Source organism: Prionailurus viverrinus, chromosome B1, assembly GCF_022837055.1.
Source record: "Prionailurus viverrinus isolate Anna chromosome B1, UM_Priviv_1.0, whole genome shotgun sequence".
Classification (NCBI taxonomy): Eukaryota; Metazoa; Chordata; class Mammalia; order Carnivora; family Felidae; genus Prionailurus; species Prionailurus viverrinus.
In genome coordinates this window covers 105,601,965-105,625,045 of record NC_062564.1, presented here as the reverse complement: position 1 = coordinate 105,625,045, position 23,081 = coordinate 105,601,965, and the positions used below count along the sequence as shown (strand labels likewise).

General features: G+C 37.4%; 1 long non-coding RNA gene across 2 annotated transcripts; it reads right to left on the bottom strand.

The window, feature by feature from the left end:
- Positions 1 to 535: 535 nt before the first annotated feature.
- Positions 536 to 23,060, bottom strand: LOC125163606 (uncharacterized). Of its 2 annotated transcripts, none has more exons than XR_007151512.1 (3): positions 22,811 to 23,060; positions 17,681 to 17,785; positions 536 to 575 (listed from the first exon to the last, which is right to left on the bottom strand). It is a non-coding gene; the product is annotated as an uncharacterized LOC125163606 (long non-coding RNA). The 2 variants fall into 2 exon arrangements; XR_007151511.1 differs by lacking the exon at positions 536 to 575 and adding an exon at positions 13,746 to 14,070.
- Positions 23,061 to 23,081: the final 21 nt, after the last annotated feature.

Sequence of the window (23,081 nt, the reverse complement as noted above, 5' to 3'; positions counted from 1 at the left end):
CATGTGGGAAATTCTGATTCAAGATTGGGTCATGTGAAAACAGGGTACAGTGCATTCATTTTTATGGTACAGATCGTGGAGGTAGAGGTGTTAGACTAAAGCCAGTAGTGCTGGCAGCAAATTCCTGATCAGAGTAGTCATCATGGTTCTTTTAGTTACCAAGTTCTGCTGGGTTTTTGAGATCATTCTTAAAAGTTCAGCCAGAGTCTATTATGTCAGTCTTTCCAATAATTCTGTGGTTTATATACATTCCTTAATAAACCCTTTTCAGATTATATTAGAGTGGATTTGCTTAGCTAAAATTAAGAACCTTAACCATAATTTAAAAAAAAGAACCTTGACCATAAAAATTGCACTTAGACTGGAGGCCTGGTGAATGATTAAAAATCTCTTTCATGGGGCGCCTGGGTGGCGCAGTCGGTTAAGCGTCCGACTTCAGCCAGGTCACGATCTCTCGGTCCGGGAGTTCGAGCCCCGCGTCGGGCTCTGGGCTGATGGCTCGGAGCCTGGAGCCTGTTTCCGGTTCTGTGTCTCCCTCTCTCTCTGCCCCTCCCCCGTTCATGCTCTGTCTCTCTCTGTCCCAAAAATAAACGTTGAAAAAAAAAATTAAAAAAAAAAAATCTCTTTCATGGTTAATGGGTAATCCAAGTTTTCTATTTCTTCTCAGGCAAAGTTTTCTGGGAAATTAATTTTTTTCATTTAGATTTCTTTCTTTTTGTTTTTTTTTTTAAATATTTTATATTTAAGTAATCTCCACATCCAACATGGGGCTCAAACTCATAACCCCAGGATCAAAAGTCACAGGTTCCACCAACTGAGTCAGCCAGGTGCCACTCATTTAGATTTTCAATATTATTGCTATACAGTTCATAGTTTTTGCTATTTCTAAAATCTCTATTTTTCTACAGTTGATTTTCTTTTTTGGAGTTAAGTTTTAACTTATAGTTGCTTTCCCCTTCTCCTTCCCCTTCCCTTGCCCCTTCCCCTTCCCCTTTCCTTTCCTTTCCTTTCCTTTCCTTTCCTTTCCTTTCCAAGTTTATTTATTTGGGGGGTGGGCAGAGTGAGGGAGAGAGAGAGAGAATCCCAAGCGGGCTCCACACTGTCAGCACAGAGCTCAACATGGGGAATCTATCTCACAAACTATGAGATCACAACCTGAGCAGAAATCAAGAGTCAGACGCTTAACCAACTGAGACACGCAGGTACCCTTAACTTACAGTCTCTTATTTCATTAATCACCTTTATCAGATATTTTATTTTTTTGTTTGTGTTTTGTAAAATTTTTGAGTAAACTCTGCCCCCAACATGGAGCTTGAACTCATGACCCCAAATTCAAGAGTCCTATGCTCTCCTGACTGAGCCAGCCAGTCACCCTGATGTTTTACTTTTTAAAATCTCTTTAAAGAAATAAGGTTTTGATTGTTAATCATCTCTATTGATTTCTTTCTTTCCTACTGACTTTCCCTTATTTGTATTATCTTTTCCCTTCTGACTTGTATATGTTCATTCCACTGTTTCCTTTTCTAGTTCTTTGGGTTTAATGCACGCTTTATTTTCCTCAATCTTTCTTTTTTTCTGATAAGTGTATTTAAAGTCAGTCATTCAGCTTAAAGAATTTCCTGATTTCCCTTACAATTTTTTCCTCTTCTTTTTAATCCAAGGGTTGTTAGTTATTTTTAGTTTCTAGACTTATGGGATTTTTTATCCAGCCACTTTTTTTAGTGTTTAGTTTTAAATTGTTAAATGATGAAAGAACATAATCTACATTACATGGATTTTTTGACATACATAGAGCTTTCTTTATGACTTAATTTTTGGTTAATTTTTGTGGATATTCTATCTGTGTTTGAAAACGCAGCTGATCCTTGAACAATGCAGGGGTTAGAAGCATTGACCCTTCATGCAATCAAAAATCTGCATTTAGGGGCACCTGGCTGGCTCAATAAAAAGAGCATGTGACTTCTGATCTCGGGGTCATGAGTTCAAGCCCCATGTAGAGATTACTAAAAATAATAAATAAATAAACTTAAAAATCCATATACAAATTCTGACTCCCTAAAAACTCAATAGCCTACTATTGTCCTGAAGTCTGACTGATAACAGTCAGTAAACACATTTTATATGTTATATTTATTATATATTGTACTCTTACAATAAAAATAAGCTATAAAAATGTTACTAAGAAAATCATAAGGAAAATAAAATATATAGTACTATACATGTTGTTTTGAAAAAATTCACTTATAAGTGGAACTGTGCAGGTCAGACCTGTGTTGCATGGGTCAACTGTAATATATGTTGTCTGTTGAGTGTAAGATTCTATATCTTCATTACTTCATTTCAATTTATTAATGTTATAATTTTATATAATTTTGATTTCATTGTTGGCTTGTTCTATTAGTTTTTAGAGGGATGACTCAAAACCTCCAGCTTCAATTGACTTACTGATTTCTCCCATACTTTTTTATATATTTCAAATGTATTGTTCCTAATACATTCATATCATTATTTTATTGGTATATTGCTGTTTAAGGGGAGCCTGAGTGGCTCAGTTGGTTAAGCATCCAACTCTTGATTTCAGCTCAGGTCACGAGATTGAGCCCTGCGTCAGGCTCTACACTGACAGCATGGACCCTGCTTGGAATTCTCTGTCTCTCACTCTCTCTCTCTTTCTCTGCCCCTCCCCTACCTCTCTCTCTCACAGTAAATAAATACGCTTTAAAAATTTATTTTTAACTTTAATTTTATTTATCTTTTTATTTTACAGAGAGGGAGAGCACAAGCTGGGGAGAGGGGCAGAGGGAGAGAGAAAGAATATTAAGCAGGCTCCATGCTCGGTGCAAAACCTGACATGGGGGCTTGATTCCACAACCCCAGGATCATGACCTCAGCCAAAATCAAGAGTCAGAGGCTCAACTGAGCCACCCAGGCACCCCCGAAAATTATTTTTAACTTCAAATTCTATTTTGCTATCATGGATTTTTTTTTTTAAAGGGGATTGGTTCTTATATGTCTGCTACATCTTTTTCTATCCTTTAACACATGATCTTCATAAATATATTTGAGGTAGGTTACTGAAATTTTTCCCCCCACATAAAGTCACAGGGTGGCTCAGTCAGTTGAGCATACAACGTCAGTCTAGGTCATGATCTCGTGGTTTGTGGGTTCGAGCTCCATGTTGGGCTTTGTGCTGACAGTGCAGAGCCTGCTTCCAATTCTCTGTCGCCCTCTCTCTCTGCCCATCCCCTGCTCACATGTGCACGTGCGCTCTCTCTCTCTCAAAAAAAAAAAATAATAATAATAAAATAAACGTTAAAAAAAAAAGAAAAAAGAAAGGATGCCTGGGTGGATCAGTCGGTTAAGCATTTGACTTCAGCTCAGGTCTTATCTTATGGTTTGTGTGTTTGAGCCCCATATCAGGCTCTGTGCTGACAGCTCAGAGCCTGGAGCCTACTTCATATTCTTTGTCTCCCTCTCTCTCTGCCTCTCCCTCACTCTCGCTCTCCCACTCTCTCTCAAAAATAAACATTAAAAAAAAAAAAGAAAAGGTAAATGGGCAAAAGGGGTAGTTAATAGTACCTTGGGCTGTGGCCAACTAATCTTTGACAAAGCAGGAAAGAATATCCAATGGAATAAAGACAGTCTCTTCAGCAAGTGTTGCTGGGAAAACTGGACAGCGACATGCAGAAAAATGAACCTGGATCACTTTATTACACCATACACAAAAATAAACTCAAAATGGATGAGAGACCTAAATGTAAGACAGGAAGCCATCAAAATCCTCAAGGAGAAAACAGGCAAAAACCTCTTTGACCTTGGCCACAGCAACTCTTACTCAACACTTCCCGAAGGCAAGGGAAACAAAAGCAAAAATGAACTATTGGGACCTCATCAAAATAAAAAGCTTCTGTACAGAGAAGGAAATAATCAGCAAAACTAAAAGGCAACCAACAGAATGGGAGAAGATATTTCCAAATTACATAACAGATACAGGGTTAGTATCCAAAATCTATAAAGAATTTATCAAACTCAACACCCAAAACACAATTCAGTGAAGAAATGGGCAAAAGACATGAATAGACACTTCTCCAAGAAGACATCCAGATGGCCAACCGACACATGAAAAAATGTTCAACATCACTCATCATCAGTGAAATACAAATCAAAACCACAATGAGATACCACCTTCACCTGTCAGAATGGCTAACATTAACAACTCAGGCAACAACAGATGTTGGCGAGGATGCAGAGAGAGAGGATCTCTTTTTCACTGCTGGTGGAAATGCAAACTGGTGCAGCCACTCTGGAAAACAGTATGGAGGTTCCTCAAAAAACTAAAAATAGAACTACCCTACGACCCAGCAATTGCACTACTAGGCATTTATCCAAGGGATACTGGTGTGTTGTTTCAAAGGGGCACATGCACCCCAATGTTTATAGCAGCACTATCAACAATAGTCAAAGTATGGAAAGAGCCCACATGTCCATTGACAGGTGAATAGATAAAGAAGATGTGGAGTATTACTCGGCAATCAAAAAGAATGGAGTCTTCCCATTTGCAACTATGTGGATAGAACTAGAGGGTATTATGTTAAGCAAAATTAGTCAGAGCAAATATATTACTTCACTCATATGAGGACTTCAAGATACAAAACAGATGAACATAAGGGAAGGGAAGCAAAAAGAATATAAAAACAGGGAGGGGGACAAAACATGAGACCCTTAAATATAGAGAACAAACAGAGGGTTGCTGGAGGGGCTGTAGGAGGGGGGATGGGCTAAATGGGTAAGGGGCATTAAGGAATCTATGCCTGAAATCATTGTTGCATTATATGCTAACTAACTTGGATGTAAATTAAAAAATAAGTTAATTAAGAAAAATAGTACCTTGGGCTGTCTGTTTTTAGAATACTTACATAGGTCTTACTCAGCTCAATAATGCTTTGTCTAGGGAATTTTTGGTTTCTTTCTTTTCCAGTTGTACTTGGCCAAGCACTAAGATTGGAACAGAAAACATCTCATTTTGTCCATGTTGACAATGATATCTCAGTATCTACAGAATAATGGGAAACCATTAGAACTCTCCTTTTGGACTGAACCAAATAACACACCTAAAAGGACTCAGTCACAAAGCTGATCTGGTTCACTATGAGCAGAAGGTAAGGGCATAATTTCTCATCACAGCTTTGGAAATTTGCTTAAGAGTTGGTCACTGTGACCAACTTCTACCATCAACTCCTATCATCTGGAAACTGTATTCTGGAGAACTTCTTTCAAGTTTCCCAGTCATCTTCATCAAAAGGATGTTAAACAGACAACTATGCCACTGAGCCAATCTTAATGAAAAACTTAAGCAGGCCTGAAAGCTAGTCAGATGTCATATATCAACTGGAGTTAACAGAGGCATTGTAATCCAGGTCATATGTCCAACACTGGAAGAATTAGAGGTACTTTCATCTATGTCAGCAATGTTATCTATGTACACAGTCTTTCTAATGATATTCCTTGGCAGCTTGAGACTTCATTATTCCCTAGGATATTTAGATGAAAGTCCCTCATGCTCCTATTGATAGCATCTTTCCTTATTCCTCTTGATGACATTCTTTTGATTTTGTTAGACTTTGGCTCTAGTGCATGTGGCTTCCCTGAAGTCTGCAGCACTGATAGGGAAGGATTGGAAATGGTGCATAGTGAGCTTGTTGCTGTTGTAAGATCTATCCTTGATCACACTGAGAACTGGAATTAGCTAGAAGACCTGTGAATGGCCAGTCAGTAATGAGATGGGAGAGGGAGCTCCCCTAATTTTAGCAGTTTTGGCTTTGACAGCAAGGGGCATGCTTGGTCTGACAATTACTGTATTTAAATTCTTTCTCAGTGCCAATTTGTCATCAGCTTGCAATCTCCTATTTTTGTGTTTTTTTGTTTTTATTCTTTTTGTTTTGTTCTTTTTGAATGCATACATGCATGTGCTCTGGAGGGGGAGAGGGGCAGAGGGACAAGGAGAGAGAATCTTAAGCAGGCTCCATGCTCAGCACAGAGTCTGATTCGGGGTTTGATCTCACAACTGTGAGATCATAACCTGAACTGAAATCAAGAGTTGGAAGCTTAACCAACTGAGCCACCTAGGCACCCTGTCAATCTCTTGTTCATAACACTGTCTCTTTTTATTCAGGCAGTCCCAATAGTTTTATTGATGTGTTCAACAGACTTTGAGGCACTTTTCCATGTAAATCATTGTTTCTCAGATTTTGAGGGCCTTATATATGCCAATTGATGTGCTTCTAGGAGTGGGAGCTCTGAAGAGAACTTTTCTGATGTAGAGTTCAACCTCAATATTGAGGTTTCCAGAAAGCTTTGGTAATCATCTTGACAACAAATATGGTTAAATTGAGCTTGACAGCAAATACAGTTAAATCGAGCTGTAGGTTCCAAATGCTCAGTAAAGGTGCAGAGAAGTGCTGTGTACTCTAGTGGGGATACAAAGCTCACCCATGTACCTCTCTGGGAAAGAAAAGAGTCTCTTTTAGGAAATGTGTTTCATAAATTGTTGTATTTTTTTAATCCAATTTGAAAATTTCTGTCTTATAATCTGTGCATTTAACCCACTGATATTAATTGAAATTACTGTAATTGAAATCTTTTCTGACACACCTTATTTACTGTTTTGCAATTACCATATTCTTTTCTTCCTTTTCTACTTCCAATAGGATAATGCAAAGATTATCTTATCTTTCCATAGGATAACGCAAAGATTATTATCTTCTGCTGATTGGAAAGTTACATATTGTGTTATTTTTGTTTCTTTTATCTCTTCCTAAAACCCACATGGTTAGACTCAATTTTCCCTACCAATTAATTAACCTTACCAATATGTATGTCTTGTCCCAAACAAGATGAAACCTTAAATTAGCATATGCCCATTTCTTTCTGTTCTGCCTCAGCCCTTCACTTGGCCACATTGGTGTCATCTAGCATTTTTGTTCAAAATTGATATGGATACATTTAAAATTTTTCTTTCCCATTCTTTTTTCTTGAATCAATGCTTAATTAACTGTTCACCTTTTAAAAAAGTATTTTGCGGGGCGCCTGGGTGGCTCAGTTGGTTGGGCACCCGACTTCAGCTCAGGTCACGATTTCGCGGTCCGTGAGTTTGAGCCCCGCGTCGGGCTCTGGGCTGAGGGCTCAGAGCCTGGAGCCTGCCTCCGATTCTGTGTCTCCCCCTCTCTCTGCCCCTCCCCCATTCATGCTTTGTCTCTCTCTGTCTCAAAAATAAATAAAAATGTTAAAAAAAATTTAAAAAAAAAGTATTTTGCTGTTGGGGCATGTGGGTGGCTTAGTTGGTTAAGCAGCAGACACTTGATTTTGGCTCAGGTCATAATCTCCCACATCATGGGACTGAGCCTCACAATTCTCTCTCCCTCTCTCTCTGCCCCTCCCCCACATGCTCTCATTCTCTCTTTCTCTCAAAATAAATATTAAGAAAATATTTTGTTGTTTTCTTTAGGATTTATTTCTCTCTTGATTCCTCCAGGAGTACTTTCAAGAAAGATTTTTGAGTGAGGAACTGTTTGTCTCCTGGTACTGTTAAGCTCTCACATGTGAATGTAGTTTATCTAGAAGTAAAAATCTAGGTTAAAAGTTATTTTGCTAAAATCCTTTGAAATTAGTACTCCATTATTTTCTTGCATCAAGGTCCTGGGCAGTACTCTTTCCTGAAACTGTTTCCTTCAGCTTCAATTATCTAGCCAAAGAGTTGAGGTGAAGGGAATGGAGGGGAAGAATAAATGCTCAGAACATGGCCACCCTGCCTGCATTTGTTGCTATATGCTACCATGTCATTGCCCTGGCTGGCACTGAGCTGATGCCCCTGTTTTTCTGCCCTGCAGAGGCACTGAGATGGGAAATGATTGGCCAGAACAAAGTAGGAGAGGGAAAAGGGCAACTCTTCCTCCAACCAAACCTCTATTCCTGATGCCTAGCCCTTTTCACCTATAAGCTGTCATTCCTTGCTATCACTTCCTTCCTTTCACTCCCCTCTCCCCTCTCCCAGACACACACATGCTTTTGTATTTCAAAACAGGTACATACAGCCTTAGAATAAATTTTTTTTTTTTAAATATCCTCAGATGATTCTGAGACACTGAGAGGTATTTAAATGTTTGGAGCACAGATTAAGTTTATTTGCTCATGGCTGAGCAGACAATAATTGGACAAGAGAAAATGAGAGAAAGCAGCCACAGGAATATCTGAGACTGAGAAAGAATGAAACAAACAGCGAGAACAAGGCGGACCAAAAATCTGAGTAGGAAGCTTCCCAGAATGAGGTCCAAAGAATGTACCTGTTGTGCATTCACCATTTATCTTTATTATGAAAGTAGGTGGACTTGCTGGGTCTATGTCCATGAAGAACTGTAAAATCAACTGGATGATCTAGCTACTTTTGATAGCTATTCTCTGGCTCAAATATAAGGTCTTTAAATCATCAGAGAACATGATCCAATCTTTAACCCTTTAACTAGATTTTAACTAGATTACTAGATTGAAAAGATCGATTGAAACTAGATTGAAACTCTCAACATGGAGAATGGAATACAGCCTTTTTGAGGAGTATGTCTGTCCTAATGGCATAGATGGATGAGGAGCAAGGTGTGTCTTTAAATCAAGGAAGAACAAATGATCAGAGATTTTGTAATAGAGGACCCAGGAAGCCATTATTATCAGGAACAGAGGAGGGAGGCTGCTAAGAGGGGACTAATAAGACTTAGAAGGTGAAAAGATCTACAAGATATACTGGGTGCTTCTTGGTTCTGAAAAATCTAGAAGCTAGGTTCCCATGATTCTGCTCATAGGATTTAATCAGAGCATTATTCTATTTTTACTATTACTGTGACTGTATCTAACCACTGTCATTGTTCTACTCTCTCCCTTCCCCCACCAATCTCCTTATATCTTTCAGTTTGGAGATACTTACAGAATTTCACAGACTAAATTAGTTACCATTTTACGGTGATATCTAACTATCTACTTATCCAATTTTCTATCTACATAGAGTCTTATTATTTTTTCTACCCTTGAGAAAATTCACCAAAAATAAATATTTTTATTTATTTATTTTGAGACAGAAAGAAAGGAAGGAAGGGGCAGAGAGGGAGAAAGAGAATCCCAAACAGGCTTTGTGCCATCAGCATAGAGCCCAACATGGGGCTGGATTTCATGAACTGTGAGATTATGACCTGAGACAAAAACAAGAGTGGAACACCCAACTGACTGAGCCACCTAGGCACCCCCTAAATAAATATCTCTTAAAAGTAAAAGAATATTCAGTGATGAAAAGTAGCTAAATAATGATAAAGGGGAAAAAATGTCCTTATCACATCACACTGCAGTGGTATACTGAAGGTGGCACAATCTCTGTAAGTTTTTTCAAGCCACTCCCCATTTTCTTTAATGTGAAAAATTCATTACTATGGTTTTAGATTTCACATAGCAACTAGGCTTTGAGAAATTACCCATGTCAAGTTTCCATGTAATACAAAGAAGAACATCCATAATTATCTGAAAAGAATATTAAAGTTTTAAAGGCTTAAATTTCTTTCCAAATATCTGCATGAGGCCAGATTTTCTTCATATAATTCAACTAAAACAAACATACCACAGCAAAATGGATGCAGAAAAAATATGAGAATCCAACCAACCTTTAATCCAGACATTAAGCAGATTTGGAAAAAATGTAAACAATGCCACTCTTCAAATTTTTTTTTTGTTTTGGAAAATAGTTATTTTTCATAAAAATTACTTATGCTAATATAAAATGGGATAGTTATTTTTAGATGAGTAAGTAAATATCTTAAATTTTTCTCAGTTTTACTTTCTAATGTTGTAAGTAATGATTAATATAATCTTCACAAACATATATTGAGCTCTTTGAGGTCCCCAGTTTTTAAGAATGTAAAGGGGTCCTTGACCAAAACGTTTGAGAACTACTTAATTATTTCATTCCTTTTGAGTTGCAATTGAGGAACCTGGAATACAAAATGGTTAGATGACTTGATCCAAGTCACAGAGCTAGGTCATTTACATGGTTTTAAATATTTGTTAACATTTATACGTGTACGTGTGTGTGTATGTGTGTGTGTGTGTGTATACATTTTTTAACTGTTTATTTATTTACTTAGAGTGTGTGCACAAGCTGGGGAGAGGCAGAGAGGGAGGGAGAGACTCCCAACAGGCCCCACTCAGAGCAGAGCCTAAAGCCGGACTTGATCCCACAACCCTGAGATTAGACACCTAACTGACTGAGCCACCCAGGCACCCCTAAAATTTTTTGTATTTTTATATTTTTATAAATATTTTTACAACTATTTCACAAAATACATTTTTTATTTAGCTTAATTCTCTCTTCCACAATAGTGCTCCTAGTTATAGTAAGATAAGTATAAGGCTCTTCTGACATTTTTTAACTCTCTCAAAAATTCCATAAAGGCACCTTATGAAACTATGTATTTGAAGTTCCAGTTTCTTTGAAGAAGGTTAATAGTATCATATTTTCAGAATCAGAGTACATCTTGGAAAAGTTGACAATTCTTTTTCCAGTTCTATTATTTTGCTGAGTTCCACAGGATCTCAAGTAAATGAGTACTAAAAATATCAGGAAGTTTTTTAAATTTCAAATAAGGAATGTGTCTGCAAAGTTCTATTTATATATTCATATACATACAAAACCGTATATAAGTTTATGAGGCATATTTCATTGATTTTTCTACTAAAGTTTTGAGCCTATCTTGAGTTATCTAAGAGTCCTATTCTAAAAACACAATTAAAAATTATTTGAGACAATTTTTCAGTCTAGCCGAATTCCAAATTTATCTTCATTTTAACCACAACACAATCCCCAAAATTAATTTGTCACATGCAGTATAATCCCTCTAGTATCTCTAAGAATGTGGCATCCTTCATGGCATGGTCTTTTGATACCATCAAATAATAAATGTGTGCTCCACACTAATAGAGACACAAAATCACACAGTACTTGCAATAAATAGAAACTGCAACATAGCATCTTGATGAGGTAAGCTTGTGTTATATTCTTCTAACAGAACAAGAAACTAAGCTATAAAGGCCTGTTCAGACTTGCCTAGGGTAAATCATAGAATTACTGATGAAGCCAAAGGATAGGAATTTCTACAGTTTTTGGAGCTAAGGCAACACAATGATGGTATCCTCTCTTATAGTTAGAATCAAGATATAGTTGAGATAATATTTTGCTCTACGTTATACCTGTGCACTTCACTCAACAACAAATAAAGGACATGACTTGGTGGCAGCATGAGTTGGATTTATCAGAAATCAGAACTCACTTTTCTTTATTCCCCTAATTAATTAGCAATATTATAAACAGTCCCTTCTGAGGACATATTGACTCTACTAGCAGTTGAATAGTCCAAAGGCAATTTGCTTTTTGGAAAAGAAATGGAAGTGTTCAACATTTAATAAGTATTAATTGAGTGACCCCTATGTGTTAGGTATTTGAGATGTGATGAATATGATAGGCAAGGCCTCTGCTCTGGTAGATTACCTCTGAATGGGGGAAAAGTAAACACATAACTTCAGCCAGTAAAGTACAAGATAATAAAACAGAGTGATGACACAAAATGACAAGAGAAAAGCAAACTTCTTTATATAGGGCCATCAGTGAAGGCGTCTTATAGCAGCTAACCTCTGAACTGTGGAGTGACTTGAATGAGGAGAAGCAAGGCCTACAAACAGTGGTGGAGGCAAGGCCAAAAGTGTGAAGGAGCTTGTTGGTGTTTGAGAGGCACACAAAAGGGAGCATGCGTGTAGTTTAGAGAACCAAGGTGAGATGAAGGGAGGTCAGAATTTAGTGCCCAGGATGAGGTCAGAGAGGCTAGGCAGGCCAGATGTGGCAGGTTCTCATAGGCTGTGGTAGAGTTCAGATTTTGTTCTTTGTTCTAAGCCTAATGGAAAACTTTGAAGGATTTTAAGTTAACGAGCTACATAGTATAATTTATAGTTTTAAATTAAGGGCAGGGGAGCACCTGGCTGGCTCAGTCAGTGGAGTGTGTGACTCTGGATCTCGGGATTGTGAGTTTGAGCCCCATATTGGGTGTAGAGGTTATTTAAAAAAATAAAATCTTTTAAATAAGTAAATAAATAAATAAATAAATAAATAAATAAATGGGAGGAAGAAGGAAGGGGAACCAGTTAAGTGGATGATGATGGTGATCTGAACCTGAGAGACAGCTGTAAAAATGGAGAAAAGTAGACACATTTAGGTTCTATTTTAGAAGTGCTTCTTACAGGAAATAATGTTTGGACACGGGAGGTGAAGGAAAGAGTGAATGTATTTATTTCTACACATAAAATGTTAACTACTACTTTACACCAAAAGTACAACCCATAAAAACAAAACTTAGATTTTATCAAAATTAAAACCTTCACTCTGTAAAAGGCTCTTTAAGAGAGGAAAAACAAAGTATAAATTGGTAAAAAATATTTGAAAGCCATATATCTAACAAAAGACTGATACCTAGAATAGATACAGAACTCCCAAAACTTAACAGTAAAAAACAAACAATCCAGTTAGTACAGGGGCAAGAGACATGAGGAGACATTTCACCAAAAAAGATACACAGATGGCAAATAATCATGTGACGTTCAACATCATTATTCACGAAGGAAATGCAAATTAAAACCACTGTATGTGTATGTGTGTGGGTGTCTCGGAACGGGTAAAATAATAAATAGTGACACTCAAATGCCAGCAAGGATGTGGAGAAACTGGAGTACTCATACAATTCTGGTGGGAATATAAACTGATACAGATGCTCTGGAAAACAGTTTGGCAGTTTCTTTAAAAATTAAACATGCAACTGCCATACAATGCAGTAACTGCACTCCAGGCCTTTATCACAAAGAAATGAAGACACGCATTCATATAAAAACCTCATATGAATGTTTATAGTCGCTTTTTCTTTTAAAGTTTACTTATTATTTATTTTTGAAAGAGAGAAATCATGTGTGCACAAGCAGGAGAGGGACAGAGAGAAAGAGAATCCCAAGTAGGCTCCACACTGTCAGCATGGGGCCCAATGTGGGGCTCAAACTCACAAACCATGAGATCATGACCTAAGTCGAAATCAAAAGTCAGACGCTTAACCAACTGAGCCATCCGGGTGCACCCCCTCATCATCGTTTTAATGCACAATAACAAAAACTGGAAACAAACTATATGTCCTTCATCAATCATATCATCAGACATGTTACCGTACATGAATGATTAAACAGATTACAGTACATCCAATTCATGGAATACTGCTCAGCAATAAAAAAGGAACACACTATTGACACACACAACAATCTGGATGAATCTCCAGAGAATCATGTTGAGTGTAAAAAGATAATCTCAAAAGGTTACACACTGTACTATTCCACTTATATAATATTCTTGAAATGACAAAATGATAGAAATGGGTAACAGATTAGTGGTTTCCAGGGGTTGAGGAGAAGGTGTGAGTGAGAGAGAAGTGAGTATTGCTATAAAGGAACAACATGAGGGGCCCTGTGATGATGGAAATGCTCTATCAATGTCAACATCCTGGCTGTGATACTATATTACAGTTTTGAAAAATGTTACCTCTGGGGGGAAATGGATAAAGGATCACTGGATCTCTCTGTTTATTTCTTACAACTGCATGAGAATCTATAACTATCTCAAAAACAAAGTGTTTAATATATATAAAAAGTTTAATTTAGATACACAGAAGGACATCTTCCACTTAATGTAAAACAGGACTTGTGGAAGTTTTGGCTAAGACCCCAAAAGGGTAAATACTACATTCCAAAGTGAAGATCATAACCACCCTGTAAAGATTTGTACGAAAAAGTTGAGGATAATTGGATGTAAGACTCTGAATGACTTCACCCACTTCAAAGGTCTCAAATGACTGAGAATTAAAGATTGGAGGAGAAGGTTTTCAAGAATCACTGTTGTTATGCTGTGATAGCATCCTTCCTCTCAAGAAGAGAAGTAGATGGTAGTCCCTCTTCATCCTAAATGAAGAGAGAAGTTTTAAGGAGGCCATTAGCAGAACTTGAGGTCTGGGGGACATGGGTGTGTTTACTTCCCATTTGGAAAATCCAGAAAGCTAGAGAATGGCTGGGTAGTCCTCAGAGGCCAGAGACATGCAGGGGTAACATGGCTGTTGTCGGGTGGTAACTCTGTAACAGGATTTCTGCTTTTCCTGAATTCCAGTAATAAAATCCTATTCCCAGAGTTTGTTGGGGCAAACAATGTGATTTCCCAGTGAACCAAATGTGTACCACTCACTTAGGAAAGCCAGCATGGAGTTTTCTTAGGTCCTGCCTACACATGGCTAAGATGGGTAAATAGTTCTCTGCAAAAAGGGGGAGCCTGGGTGGCTCAGTCGATTAAGCATCCGACTCTTGATCTCAGCTCAGGTCATGATCTCACGGGTTTGTGAGTTCGAGCCCCACATTGAGCTACACGCTGTCAGTGCAGAGCCTGCTTGGGATTCTCTCTCTCCCTCTCTCTCTGTCCCTCCCTTGATCGCTCTCTCTCTCAGAATAAACAAATAAACTTAAAAAAAAATAGTCTTCTGCAAAAAGAAACTAAGTAAATAAATAAAGCCAAGGACCAGAAGGACAACATGCATTAGCTCTTGTTATCAGAACCCACAGGGAGAGTGGAGTGGGTCTTGGAAGAACCCATGAAAATGCTCATGAGAACAAGAGTCTATTTTAAACATCTGCCAAGTCCAGAAAGTGGCAATGCTAGATCAAGAAGACAGTACTAGTTTAGTAGCAAATTTTCCTGTAAGCTGCTTCCAATAAAACTCCTCTGTCCCCACACTACAACCTTGGGAGGGCCTGTAGGCCTAACCAAGATGGAGTATCCTTGTGGAGAAAGAGAAGCAGCAGACTATACCTTCCTTTCTCTACCTCATGGACTGATAGCTTTAGGCCTGCAACTTGCCTGGAGGTGGGCAAGGAGAGAAGCCTTAAACTCAAAAGCCAGAATTAAATTTTGACCTTATACTGTTATTGTTAAATGGAGACTGAAGCTTTAACATATAACTCTTCCTAATACCTAAGAATGACCAGAAAAAAACATGAAAACTGCTTAAATTTTCATCCAGGGATAGGGGAAGAACCAGCCTCCCAGAAAGGCTAGCAGAAGAAAATAATTAATTTGTTTGATGAATGAATCCTTATTCAGTATTCTAAATACAAAAGTACTGTTCCTATACATTTTAACAATTTTTCTTCCAAATTGTCCTATTACCACATATACATATGTGCATATATGTGTATACACATGAGTACAAAATTATGTACTTTTTCCTCCTACCATGAATATCTGTTTTCAGCAAAAACCAATCTAGACTTAGAAATAGATGTGGGAGAGTTGCTTCTTCATAATATGATTTCCAGTTTTTCTGAATTATTTGACTTACTGAACAGTAAATACAGTACTACAAAAGTGAAACGGTACATTTTGGCTTGAGATAAGTCTTACCATATGCAAGGTTCAGTTTTTAGAAGAATAGCAAACCATTTTAGTTGGAAATTTAAGTTAGAAAATAGCTACTATCCAGGGTGAGAAAATGTCCATGTTTTTCCCCTGAGTAAAGATTTTCAAATTTTTGTGGCCAATGGCCAAAGCTGTATTTCTTTGCTAAATTTCACCAGGATCAACATGCTTTGATTTATTGTACATGTGACCCATAAATGGATGGGAGAAAAACATTAGAGATAATTCAAATCAGAGTGAATTCTGAATAACCAATGACTGGCCAGTAAACACTAATTCTGCACATTCCTAGGTCATCTGACATAAATGCCCAGAGGAGAATCCTGGGAATGGAGAATGAAGGGTGACTCTAACAATTTCTTTTTGATGCACTCCTTTATAATACGAAACAGATTTAGCATGTTAGCCATAATTTGCTTTCAATATCTTCATTAGGATTGCCTTTTAATATTCAGTTGAAACAATTCTTTGCAATTCAGAAAATTAATTCTAAATATTATAAAAACTACAGTATTTGCATTGGCTACAAAAATATGTCACATGCTTTAAAGAATGTATACCACTAAATCTATTTTTACGGTAGTTTAGTATAAAGTTACAAAAATAATTTTTAGTATTTTTCTAATCCAAATTTCTACACTAGTACCTTTGTAATAATTTTTTTAACATTTATTTATTATTGAAAGACAGAGACACACAGAGCGTGAGCAGGGGAGGGGTAGAGAAAGGGGGAGACACAGAATCTGAAGCAGGCTCCAGGTTCTGAGCTGTCCACACAGAGCCCGACGTGGGGCTTGAACTCACAAACTGCAAGATCATGACCTGAGCCGAAGTCGGTTGCTCAACCAACTGAGCCACCCAGGTGCCCCAATAATAATTTTCTTTAATGGTATAAAGTTCAATAGTACTTTGTAAATTCTGAGAAGAGATCTTCTACCTTTTCTTTTTTTAGTTATAAAATAATAGAAATATCTTAAATCCCAAATAGATCATGAAAAATATAATCAGTATTTCATGATGATATTATACCATTAATCTCTCTTTATATGTGGGTATTATTTTTGATTCATCACAGAGTACACTTTCTTTTTCTAATTGTTTTTACCATTTCAAATTCTGGAGGGAGAGAATACTCAATTTCAAAGTAAGAATTAAGTTGTAAAAACAAACAAAAACAGCATAAGGCTATTAATTTGAATGAGCTACATCATAAAATTTCATATTCTTTTAAGAACCACAGAATAAAAATATGATGTGTTTGTTTCATAAACAATTTCATCTATGTAAATAATTTTAGAGTAATCTTCTTAGAGAAAAATCGTACATGCTCTTATATCTATTTCACTTAGACAAGTTTTTAAGTCAACATTTTCTATAATACTAACAGATACAGCGACCTATTAAAGAAAATAAATTATAAAAGAGATAAATTAGGAAAAAACTACTTTAATTACAAAGGGATATTTACTTACTTAGTCTTCTATCTCACAGATCTTTAAAATAGTTGTAATTTTAGTGTATTTAAATAAGAATTGATTCACAGGAAATGTTTCAGAAAATGTGCACAAATAATAAAAACTTTTATAGAAAGTAGTGTTATATATGCATTCCTTCCTAATTATAAGTAGTTTTAAAGCCTCTTTCTTTTCTTGATACTTTAAATGCTTTAAAATGTAATGAGCATTAAAAAAAACCTATTGCAATACTATGTAGAGTGAATTAAAAAGAATTTCTAGGATTAGTCCACTTGTTGGAAGAGCATTTCCCTTCATTTGGATTTTGTTGTATTTACCTCTGATACAGTTATTTTGGTCACAGCAATAAATAAAGTATAATTGGTATCAAAGATATATATGCAACACTGTCAAAACTCTGAGTCTTTCCTTTATCTTGTCTTTTTCCCTTTTCCATTAATCAATTTAGAGAAAAAGAAATATTTTCCACATTTTACCTTTTGGTTTGCTCTTTACTTGCCTATTTTTGTCTTTTAGTATCTAATGGATATAATTTATGACTGCCTTCCTTTCCCCTTCTCATACAACATTAGCTTATGCTCTACAGTTCTGTTGTTATTTTTCTAAGTTTCTCCTAGTTGTCATGGGGAATTACCTTGATGCAATGGTGGCCTCCAAGTACACTGCAAGCCAAGCTATCCCAGGGGTCACAGAACACACAGGCTCAAAGACCAAATGGAGATTCTCAAATCACGCATCCCTTTAAAGCAAAGAGGAAAGAGATGGGGTAAGTTACCACACTTAGGTTGCAAGTGGGAAGGACTACACTCCATGAATCCCAAGTTATGCAATGTTTATATGTGTACGCTCTCCCTGTGTGTGTGTGCATGCATGCTATATCAGCCTTCCTCACTGATGAGCTGGGGACAGACTGACATTTAGGCAGGGAGGTCAACAGAGAGAAGGTGCGTGGGGCCAGTGATAGACACTTGTTCTGTAGAGAAGCAGTGACAAATATTCTTGTCCATAGCTGCAGTTTGCCAGTTAGCCTGCCAACAGTTATAGGTATCATTAGCAATTCTTAGGCAGAGTAAATTTGGGTCCAGAATATAACCATGGATGGACCACATAAGGGTAACACTGATGAGGGACAGAAGCAGAAAAATGTTCACCTTTAGCCCAGATGGCTAACCTATAGCCTGCATAATTGCAATAAGGATCAAATACATGCTGGTTGATACATCCTTAAAGGGTCTCATGACTACCTGTAAATCTTACCCATAGTTAATATTGAACTGAATGATAAGTACCACAGAAATCTTGCAAGAGCAATTTTATGATTCAAAATTTGAAGACATTTTATGATCCAATATGCTCTGCACGTGCCCCCACCCCTTGAGCACTAAGCATATAACCACCAGCTTCATACAGCAAAAATGCAGCTCTTTCTGCCCACAGGTCCTATCCCAAAGCTACTTAAATTAGAGACTGTAAAACGTCTTAAAAATTCTTTCTGGACCATGATGCTCAACGATCCTACAACAACATGGCTGTCAGCCTAGAGATGGCATGATCATAATTTGGTCTTTCCATCCCTTTCTATCTATAAATAACACTTTTGCTTGTTCCATCATATAGTCTTTTAGTCTATCTAGCTTTACATCTATCAGTTCCTTAATATCTATTTTTAGCACATCTTATGAATCCTGCCTATGTCTCACGACTACTTGCTTATTATCTATACTTACCACATCCTATGGGATTCATCCATTCCATTCTGTGCTCTCTAGCAGAACTGATTTTCTCCAATAACACAGCACATTAACATTACAATAACCAAAACTTAAATAGTTTTCTTCATCTATTCAGTGAAATGTATTGACATTATAAAGTCTGTATTATTTTTACTCTTTTCACCTTGCCTTTTCTCACTTTCCTGTCAGTTTTGGTCATTTTGACCAAACAATTGGGTGTTTTGTGCAAATTCCCCAAATAAATCAAGCTTATTCAATTCTCCATACATTTCCATTTGATAATGACATATAGTTTCTGAAATGTATCTCTTCTTACTTTATACTCCAGGAAATCAATGCTTTAAGATGTTTTTATGTAATCACAATACTCTTTAAAAAAATCTATTGACAAGTGGTAAGAAAAACAATCTTCACTCCTGTTTCTTACGTAGTCCATGTATTTGACAAACAAGGCTTGTAAAATATTCTCTTGTGCCACAGATGCACTGGATCTTAGCAACTGAGCACAAAAAAATACACAGACTTGGAAAGTTTCTGCACCTAATGGCAATAAATGAATTTCCAACAATGATGTAGACACAGAATGCTAACTGGCAGTCTCCTATCCCTCCCTAACACAGCTACTCACAACCAATCTATTCAACAAAGCTCAGGTAAGTTAGAGAGAGTTAGCCCTAATCAACAGGTTCATCAATAAGCATCTATTGAGTGTGTTCTTTACAAGGCACCGGGAGAAAGCGGAAGTTATCACCAGATTCTGACATTCATTTTACCGTTAGTGCTTTTCTAAGAAGTTCTACTTACCAAATATTGTAGTTTTTAAAAAGTCATTTTGGAGCCTCTCTCTTTAATTTAGGAGAATTTTTCTCTTATTCAATTATAAATTCATAAAAAGGACAAGAAAGAGGCATGTTTGGGGAAAAAAGACAAAACTTTATATGCCTGAAAGACTGGGTTCATACAGGAAAACAGAATGAAGCTGGGCAGGGTGGCAGAGGATTGCTTAGCATGTAATGCCAAGTGGTTTAGATTTTGAACCCCTTGAACCTAAACCTGTGCTGTCCAATATGGTAGTCATAGTCAAATATGATTAATTAAACTTAGTCAAAATCAAATAAAAAGTCAGTATCTTGGGTACACTAGCCAGGTTTTAAATGCTCAGTGGATACATATGGCTAGCAGCAACTAAATTGGTTATGAGGTCAAATATGATTAATTAAACTTAATTAGTCAAAATCAAATAAAAAGTCAGTATCTTGAGTACACTAGCTAGGTTTCAAATGCTCAGTGGATGAATATGGCTAGTAGCAACTAAATTGGTTATGAGGTAGCACATTTCTATTATTATAGAAAGTTCTATTGGACAAGTGCTGCCCTAGACATTGAGGAAACATGTAAAAATTTTGAGCAGAGTTGGAAATGATAAAATCATAGTTTTCCAAAAATCTCTGGGAAGAATTTGATAAACTGGAAAATGGTAGGGCAATTAGGATATGAACCAGGACACATATTATTCATAGGTTGTGGCTGACTATCATGTGTGTTGGTGTTAGGGCTGGCGTCAGGGAGAATGCTACAGTCACAGAGTAGATATGGAGGGTAAAGGAGAGGCACAGTGCTTCTTATTAGGGAAAATGGGTGGAGATATGTATACAAACATACATACATACATATACATATATATATATATATATACACACATATATATATATTTTTTTTTTTGAGAGGACAGGGGTGGATGATGAATTTAGGCTATATCCCTGTGAAGTTTGAGATTGTGAAGGACATTCTAGTAAGATATACAATAGGACGTTGGATATACAGGTTTTGAAGATTCATTCTCAAGGAGTTTAGGAGGATATACATAAATTGTTACATCGATTTCTCATTACTTCCTTAAAATAAGTATCTAGAAGTAATTTTTTTTCAAAAAGTATACATTATATGTGGAGACTTTCCAACTTTCTTCTTCCTCCTTTCCCCACAACACACACTCCCTGGAGACCTTTAGGTTGCCGTGATGAACAGATATTACTGATAGGTATGTACAGTACTCTACGGGTGAGCTGACGTGGTCTGGAGTTTTAAAGTTCATTGGTAGGGAGAAAGATTTCAGAGTCATATCCCTTTATTTGTAAAAACTACAACAATCCTCCACTGGATTCCAACGGCTGTAAATACTATAAAGTAGAACATATTTGCATCTTTATAAGTCTGAGTGCCAGGCAAGAATACAGAAATCATTTTTAAAATTCTAAACAGACAGCATTTGCTATGGGGAAGCGTTAACATGGGAGCTGAAGGCTAGAAGAGCAAAAAGGGGAAAGTGAGATTAAATTAGAAATTCTTAACTGCTGCAAGTGGCTACCACTTCTAAAGCTGGTAGAACAGAGGGTGGGGGTGGTGTTATCAAAGTAGAGAGCAAACTCAGCGCTGGGGATGCCACATGAGGATGGGAAAAGGGAAGACAGACCCACCAAGGAGGGGCTGCTACAATTGACTCTGGGACTTTTTAAGGGCACAGATATTCCCCTGGAGACCAGAAGCAGAGAGTGAGAGGAAATGAAGAATAACAGCTTTCCGTGTTCCACCTTTTGCTTTTCTGCCTATGCTTCCTCTTGGAAGAATCTTACAGAAAGCCATTTGACAAGGCTGAGAAATATAGTTTGCAGACTCACACTCAGGTCAACTATGATCACAGAGCAGAGTTTGGGTGCATATGGGGCTCAAGGACCACGGGCAAATGACCTACACTGCACTTTGCCAGAAAAAAAAATAGTAAATTCTACAAAAACAAACAGCAACAACAACAAAACAGACTTATTTGGTTTCTAGTCTTTGATAGACTTTATAGACTCTAGGGTCTATCACAGTTAAGTGCAACTTAAAATACTCAGTAAATATGGATAAATATTTGCATGAACAGATGCCTATTCCTATCCTGTTAAATAATTCAAATCAGTACTCAAATGATTGGCAGGAGATGCAACTGATTTTAAAGAAACACTTTCATTCATATGTACAAATTAGTACTGTCTTTTAAAGTACTGGCCACTTGAAAGTTAATATACTTTCAAACAGTGTTGCTATTACCCAAGGGATTTTCAGAACACGTCTGAAATTGCCATTCAGAGCTAGTTCTTGAGAAACACAGGATAATTAGTAGAATCTAGTCCTGCGCACTTTTGGCCTCGTCTGAGTCACCGGGTTCTAATCTGGAGGATTTAATAAATTTCCAAAAGAAAACTCACTCTCACAGAATAAAGACTTGTTACTAATGGTGGTAAGTACTTGCCACCATTTCCAATTAAACTTGAGGCAACATGATGTCTTAGTCTACTTCTGCTGCTTTGAATTTGGAATAAGACGACAAATGTGGTGGATAATAATAGTAATAATTTAAGACTTTGGCCTTTGTTGCTGTTCTACGGAGACTCCCCACTGTGCCCTGCCCACCCTCACCCTCCCTAATTCCAGTAGGGTGTTTCTATATCCCAGGGTTATTTCCAGCTAAGACAAATGTATAAGTACAAAAGTGGTCCCCTAGTCTCTGACGTCTAGGACATGAACCAAGACCACATTTTACTATGCTCCACCTACTTCCCTAAGGGAAGAACCCATATAGTTTTCCATACGCCGTATCCATACGGCATTATGATGAAATAGGAAACTTCTCAAGAGCTAGTGAGTTAAGGATCACAGGTGGTTCCCAGCTTGAAGGGAAACATAATAATAAAAATCTTAAAACATCTCCATGGTGCTACGTGCCAGGCCCTTTTTATTCTTTCAATCTTCACAGTTTTGTGAGATAGGCATTTATTATTCCCATTGGGCAAATGACAAAGCTGGGATTCAGGAGGCGATTAACTAGACAAGGCTATTCTCCTAGTAAAGATCGTCCAGGGTTCAAACTTCGCACTCTGCTTCGAGTTTGTGCTTCCAGTGAAAAACTGCTATCTGGCAATTTTTAAACCGTCAGTACTGGCAACTGGAGAATTAATGGAAAAAAGAATTAACGAAACGCCCCACACCTCGTAAACAGTGCTGATACACCACAGAAGAGAACGCAAGCGAGAGGTGGGCTGATGGGCCCACACGCTACCACCTCAGAGAGACGCGTTGCCTAACCTCCCAGTGTCTTCCGAGACTCCTCTGCCGCCACAACATCCCTCATTGGGCCCCTTCCTGGCGGCGCCAAATCGCGGGCGTCCAGAAAGAGGTGGGACTTCCGGCTAAGTCGAGCCAATCCTGGCCGCGCCGGAAATACCTATTGAGAAAGGGCTAAGGGACATCCTGCTGCTT